Source organism: Mirounga leonina, unplaced genomic scaffold, assembly GCF_011800145.1.
Source record: "Mirounga leonina isolate KUSES-001 unplaced genomic scaffold, KU_Mleo_1.0 Mir_175, whole genome shotgun sequence".
Taxonomy (NCBI): domain Eukaryota; kingdom Metazoa; phylum Chordata; class Mammalia; order Carnivora; family Phocidae; genus Mirounga; species Mirounga leonina.
The window spans coordinates 30,211,166-30,217,842 of record NW_023270453.1 but is presented as its reverse complement, the minus strand read 5'-3'; positions in this window follow the sequence as shown (position 1 = coordinate 30,217,842).

Here is a 6,677-nt window from a genome sequence, read left to right as displayed (position 1 = left end):
ATGGCTAATTAAAAAAAAAAAAAGAGGATTCACCTAAAATCAGAAATGAAATAGAGGACATTGCAGCCAATTTTTACAAAAATAAAAAGGATTTTAGGAGTACTATGAACAATTGTATAACAAATTGGACAACCTAAATGAAATGGATAAATTCCTAGAAACCTCTAACTTGCCAGGACTGAATCATGAAGGAATAGAAATCTGAACAGCCCTGTAACTAGTGAGAGGATTGAAACAGTAACTAAAAACCTCCTCACAAAGGAAAAAAAAACAACAAAAAAACCCCCAAAAACCAGCCCAGGACCGGATGGCTTCACTAGTGGATTCTATCAAGCATTTAAAGAATGAAAAGCTATCCTCCTCAAACTCTTACAAAAAATTGAAGAGGGAACATGTCCAAATCTACTCTATGAGGCCAGCATTCCCTCTATACCAAAGCCAGAGAAAAACACTTCAAGAAACAAACTACAGACCAATATCCCTGAAGAATATAGATGCAAAATCCTAAAGAAAAGAAAAGAGTACTAACAAACAGAATTCAAGAGTGTATTAGAAGGATTATACACCACAACCAAGTGGGATTTATTCCTGAAATGCAAGGACGGGTCAACATAGGAAAATCATTTGATAGAATATAACACATTACCAGAATGAAAGACAAAAACCACATGCTTGTCTCAGTTGATGCAAAGAAAACATTTGAACAAAAATTCAATATCCTTTCATGATAAAAACACTCAAAAAACAGACTAGAAGGAAATTTCAACTAATAAAAGGCACACATGACAAGCCCACAGATAACATATCCAATGGTAAAAGACTGAAAGCTTTTACTCTGAGATCAGGGTAAGACAGGGATGTCTATATTGGCCTCTTCTATTAAATATACTACTAGGAGTGCTAGCCAGAACAATTAGGCAAGAAAAAAAAAAGGCATCCAAATTGGAAAGGAAGACATTATCTCTGTTCTTGGACAAAATGAACATATAAATATATATAAAACCTATGTACCTGCAGAAAACCCTAAAGATTATACAGACATACACTCTATTACAACTAATAAATTTGGCAAAGTTGCAGAATACAAAATTCACACAAAAACTGGTTGCATTTCTATACACTAACCAAAAGGAAATTAGGAGAATAAATTCCATTTACCATCTTATTAAAAGACATAAAATACTTGGGAATAAACTTAACCAAGGAGCTGCAAGACCTGTACACTGCAAACTATAAAACATCGCTGAAAGAAATTAAAGAAGATAGAAATAAATGGAAAAATATCCCGCGTTAATAGATTGGAATACTTAGTGTCATTAGGATGTCAATACTACTCATTAGGATGTCAAAACTACTCATTAGGAGGTCAATACTTAAAGGAATCACCATCAAAATCCCAATAGCCCTTTTTTACAGAAATTTAAAAAAGCAATTGGGGCACCTGGGTGGCTCAGTCATTAAGTGTCTGCCTTTGGCTCAGGTCATGATCCCGGGGTCCTGGGATTGAGCCCCACATTGGGCTCCCTGCTCAGCAGGAAGCCTGCTTCCCCCTCTCCTACTCCCCCTGCTTGTGTTCCCTCTCTCGCTGTCTGTCTCTATGTCAAATCAATAAAATCTTTTTTAAAAATCCATCCTAAAAATCATATGGACTCTCAAGGGCCCCCAAATAGCCAAAGCAATCTTGAAAAAGAGCAAAGTTAGAGGTCTTCTACTTCCTGGTTTCAAACTTATAACAAAGCTACAGTAATCAAAGCAGTATGGTATTAACACAAAGGTATACAGACCGATGGAATAGAATAGAGAGCCCAGAAGGAAACTCTTGTGATTTTTGGCGAGAGTGTCAAGACCATTCAATGGACAAAGCACAATCTTTCCATCAAATAGTGGGGAGGCAGGGCAGGGGGCGGGGATGGGTGTCGACATCCAAAAGGATGAAGTTGGACCCTTCCTTTATACCCCATACAAACATTTGCTCAAAATGGATCAAATGCCTAAATATAAAAACTGAAACTATAAAGCCCTCAGAAAACAGGGGGAAAGTTTCACGACACTGAATTTGGCACCAAGGGCACAGTCATCTAAAGAAGACAGACAAATTGGACTTCATCAGAATTGAACACTTCTGTGCACAAAATGACACAATCAACAAAGTATAAAGGCAACTTATGGAATGGGAGAAAATATTTGCAAATTTTATCTGATGAGGGGTAAATATTCCGAATATATAGAGAACTCCTGCAAACTCACCACCAACAAAACAACTTCATTAAAAAATGGTCAAAGGAGGAGCATGTGACTCTTGATCTTGGGGTCATGAGTTTAAACCCACATTGGAGATTACTAAAAATAAACTGAAAAATGTTAGGAAAAAATGGTCAAAGGACCCAAATAGACATTTCTCCAAAGAAGACATCCAGACAGCTGACAAGCATGTGCGAAGATGCTCAATATCACTCATCGTCAGGGAAATGTGAATCAAAACCACAATGACCTATCACCTCACACCCATTAGTATGGCTACTATATTAAAAAAAAAAAAAGGAAATAAGTGTTAGCAAGGATGTGGAGAAATTGGAACCTTTGTGTACTCTTGGTGGACATGCCAAAAAAAAAAAAAAAAAGATGCACCCACTCTGGAAAACATTATGATGGTTCCTCAAAAAATTAAACATAGAATCACCATATGATCTAGCAACTCCACTTCTGGGTATATACCCAAAGGAATTGAAAGTACGGACTCTAACAGATTTTGGTACCTCCATATTTGTAGCAGCTTTATTCACAATAGCTTAAAGGTACAAGCAACCCAAAAGTCCATCACAGATGAATGGATAAGCCAATGGGTGATACATACAATGCAACATTATCCTTAAAAAGGAAAGACATTCTGACACTTGTTACATATGGGCGAACCCTGAGGACATTATGCTAAATGAAGGAAGCCAGTCACAAAGAGACCAATACTGCATGAATCTACTTTTGGGAGGCACCTAGAATAATCAAAATCATGGAGACAAAGTCTCCCACTGCTGGTGGAGGGGGGAAGGGGGGCCGTTGCTTAACGGGGACAGAGTTTCAGGTTTGCAGGATGAAAAAAAAAAGTTCTGGAGGTGAATGGTGGCGATGGTCGCACAACACTATGAATGTCCTAAAGAGCGCTTTCCTGTGCACTTATACGTGGTAATTAAAATTTTTTAAGTTAAAGAACGTTTACGGAGCACCCACTCCATGCTAGGCATGGTGATACACCAATAAGCACTGTACTTCTAAGTGAGGTAACTATAAAAAAAATGAACACATTTAAGGAGCCAGAATTCTAAGAGCAAGAACCGGCACAGACAGACGGACACCCAAACACGTGGGAATTTATAACTGGGTTTATCTGAAACAGACTGAACATTTTGGCAGAAAGCTAGAAAATATCTTAAAAGTATATCTCATCTGGAAAAGAACCAAAAATATAATCTCTGTAGAGGACAGAAAAGGCATTGAATAGAATTCTTTAACGTTCATATTTCATTTTTTAAGAAATTCAACCCATGACCAATAGGCGGGAACCCCCCCCTCCCCACCTCAGAAGCAGATGCTGTGACATGTTTGGTGTCTAGACTTTTCCATCACGGTTGGGTGGGGACACATCAGAAGCCGTGTGAAGTCAGCAGCCAGAAAAGATACGCTATCTCTGCTTCTACTGCACACTCTTGTCAACCCCATCCCGCCTAGACCAGAAAACAATTAAGGACAAGAGATCTGAAAGAACAACTTATAAACTCACCTGCTAATGGCGACTTGCCTAGGGAGGGCGCCCAGGGTCCGTCACTTCTAAGTTGAAGAGATCCATACTTTGGTGTGAGCCACAGATTCCAGGGGTGAGGCTGGATTGCTCTGAAAGTGGAGGGAAACCACCCAGAGGTCACCAGATACTCTAGACCCACCTGAATGTCCCTGCTGCTTTGGTGACCTGGATATCCTCTCTTTATCCTTCAGGAGTCAACTCAGGCATGACCCCCCTGAACTTCCCTTCACCCCCACTTTGGGTTGGGTGCATCCCCCGTGCTCCCAAAGCCTTGGGTGCTGGAGTTCAGCCCTCTCCCTAGGCTGGGAACCCCAGGGTGGCGTCGAGGTTGGGGGCACACCATGTCTTGGTTCTCTGCATCGCAGGTGTAGGGAACCACCTGACCATACCTCCTGCTCTTTTCCAAAGGGGGAGAGGTCCTTTTAATGAGGGTTCCCCTGGGCCTGATGCTGCTGGGGACTGCCAAAAGAGCTCCCCATCCTCTGGGCGCACAGCACGGCCTTCTCTTCTCTTTCCAGTTTGAGATTGTGCCTAAGCCAGCACCAGGCGGCCAAAGATTTCAGACTCCTTCACCTTCTCCCACCAATCCCAGCTCCTCAGCAAGGCCAGGATTCCTGGCTGGGACAGAAACACCAGCATGAAACGCCAGGAGGTTCAGGGATCACACTTGCTCCACATACGGCAAAGGAGAGCTTGGAGTCGAGGATTTCAAAATACTACTGGGGACAATGAAGTTCACAACTGGTCGGGAGGATTCTCTACCTTCCTCTATACCTGCACTGCTCTCTAGGAGATAGCCTGGCCTCCTGGGCCCACCTCTGCAGATGGACCTCCATTCCAGCAACTGTTCTTGTGCAAGAGGTTTTTTCTCTTGCTCAGCTGCTAAGTCTGAGGCCTCCACTGTGTGAGCCTGGCCTGCCCTGGGGTCTTCCTAGCTCGGGATTGGCTTTCCCTGCCCTCTACAGCATCTCCCTTAAGACATGAGGCTCCTTGAAGTGGACTGATGGTCCCCAATTCCTTCATCATAGGCCTGGTGGGAGAGTGTCCCTCTTTAGGGTAAATACTGAATCTGGAACTGAATTGTTTTGGGGGGCACTTGAGAGGGCCTCCTTTTTGAGGGGCTGGTTTTCACAAACACCTGCTAGGGGCACCCAGGCCCCAAGGATACAGCCTTCAAAACTTTCTTTGGGAAGGCAGACTTGTCCCTTAAATTTTATACTGAAAAATAAATCTGGCAGAATCCCTTAACACAAACACTGGATTGATGGGGCTAATCATCCACTGGAATGATAGAGGAGGCTTGGGTGGCTGTGAAATCTGCCCACCAGTAGGAGCACCGCCCCCCCAAGCTCTCTGTACCCAGAGTCCTAAGGTCCCGATTCTGGAACAAAGGGCAAAGCATCAGACACCAGGAATGGGTCGACCAGAATATGAGATGCCAGATTCAGTTGCCCAGGCCTCCCCACACATAAATCCCCAGCACACAGCAGATGCTCAATAAAGTTTAGAAGGAACTCTATAGAGAGTTTGAGAGTTTTCTGAAGATGGAGTGAATGGGGCCAGCCCAGTGCATTCCCACACGCTGGAGGGACGTGGCAGGGGAGGGGCGCTCTGAGTTGTTGAGTGTGGGCTATACTGTCATGGGTTACCGAAAGACCCCAGAGTCCAGGCACTACTCTTTGAAAGATGTTTGATCTTTTCTTAGACCTTACAGTAGCCCAGTGAGGCATGTATGACCCCATGTAATGGAAGAAGCAGGCTCAGAGAGCCCAGCGGACTTACACGAGGTCATCCAACCAGCCGATGGCTAGGCTGGCACTGATCTGGGCCCGTTGGACCCTCAAGGCGGCTAGCATCAGCCACCACCTCCTACATTTGCAAGAGCTGTGCTCTATATAGTCTACCATTGACAGGAAGAGTCAAGTGCACATTCGCCCTGTGCCAAGACACATCCGTAGTGCTTATTCATTTTTCCTTACTGCACATTGAAATGCCCGATGAGCCATGTCACACATGATCAGAAATGCACCCACAACCGTCAGGCGCACTATGCTAGGCCTTGTTGCAGGAAACTTGGCCCAGGAAGAAAAGGAAGGAACGAGACTGTTCATAGTGGAAAGCAAATCACTGGAATGTTGGAGGGGGGCTGGGCAGAGGCTGAGCAGTTCAGAGGTTGATGCACAGTTGATTTATAACCACACGACCTCAGTTTCTAGATCTGTTCAAAGGATCGGTGATTTCTGGTCCAGACAGGAAACTGCAGAAGGTTCCCAACCTGCCTCCCACGCTCTGTCCCCAACCAAGCACTTACCAGGAAGACAGCAGTAGGCTGGGCATGTGCCCAGACCCCAAAGGGGAAGCTCAGTTCTCCTTTCTCAAGGCAGATTTGACGACACCAACACTTTGCAATTTGGAGTGTATGGCTGGGTGTGCATGTACATATGCAGAATTTAGACAAAAATGGATGGGACAGGGAATGATTCCATTGAAAATACCTATTAACAGTTCTACAGCATATAAAGAGCAGGTACAAATAAAATTTTTTTTTTTAAAGATTTTATTTATTTATTTGACAGAGAGAGAGAGAGAGAACAAGTAGGCAAAGAGGCAGGCAGAGGGAGAAGGAGAAGCAGGCTCCCTGCCGAGCAGGGAGCCCAATGCGGGGCTTGATCCCAGGATCCTGGGATCATGACCTGAGCCGAAGGCAGCCACTTAACCAACTGAGCCACCCAGGCGCCCCCAAATAAAATTTTTAAAAATCCAGTCTCCATGGAGTGACTTGGTAAAGGAGAGAACAGGCAAAAGAAGAGAAATACAGCTAAGGGGTAAACATTAGGCAGAAAATTTAATTTTACTGGTAACCAAATACAAATGAAAGTAG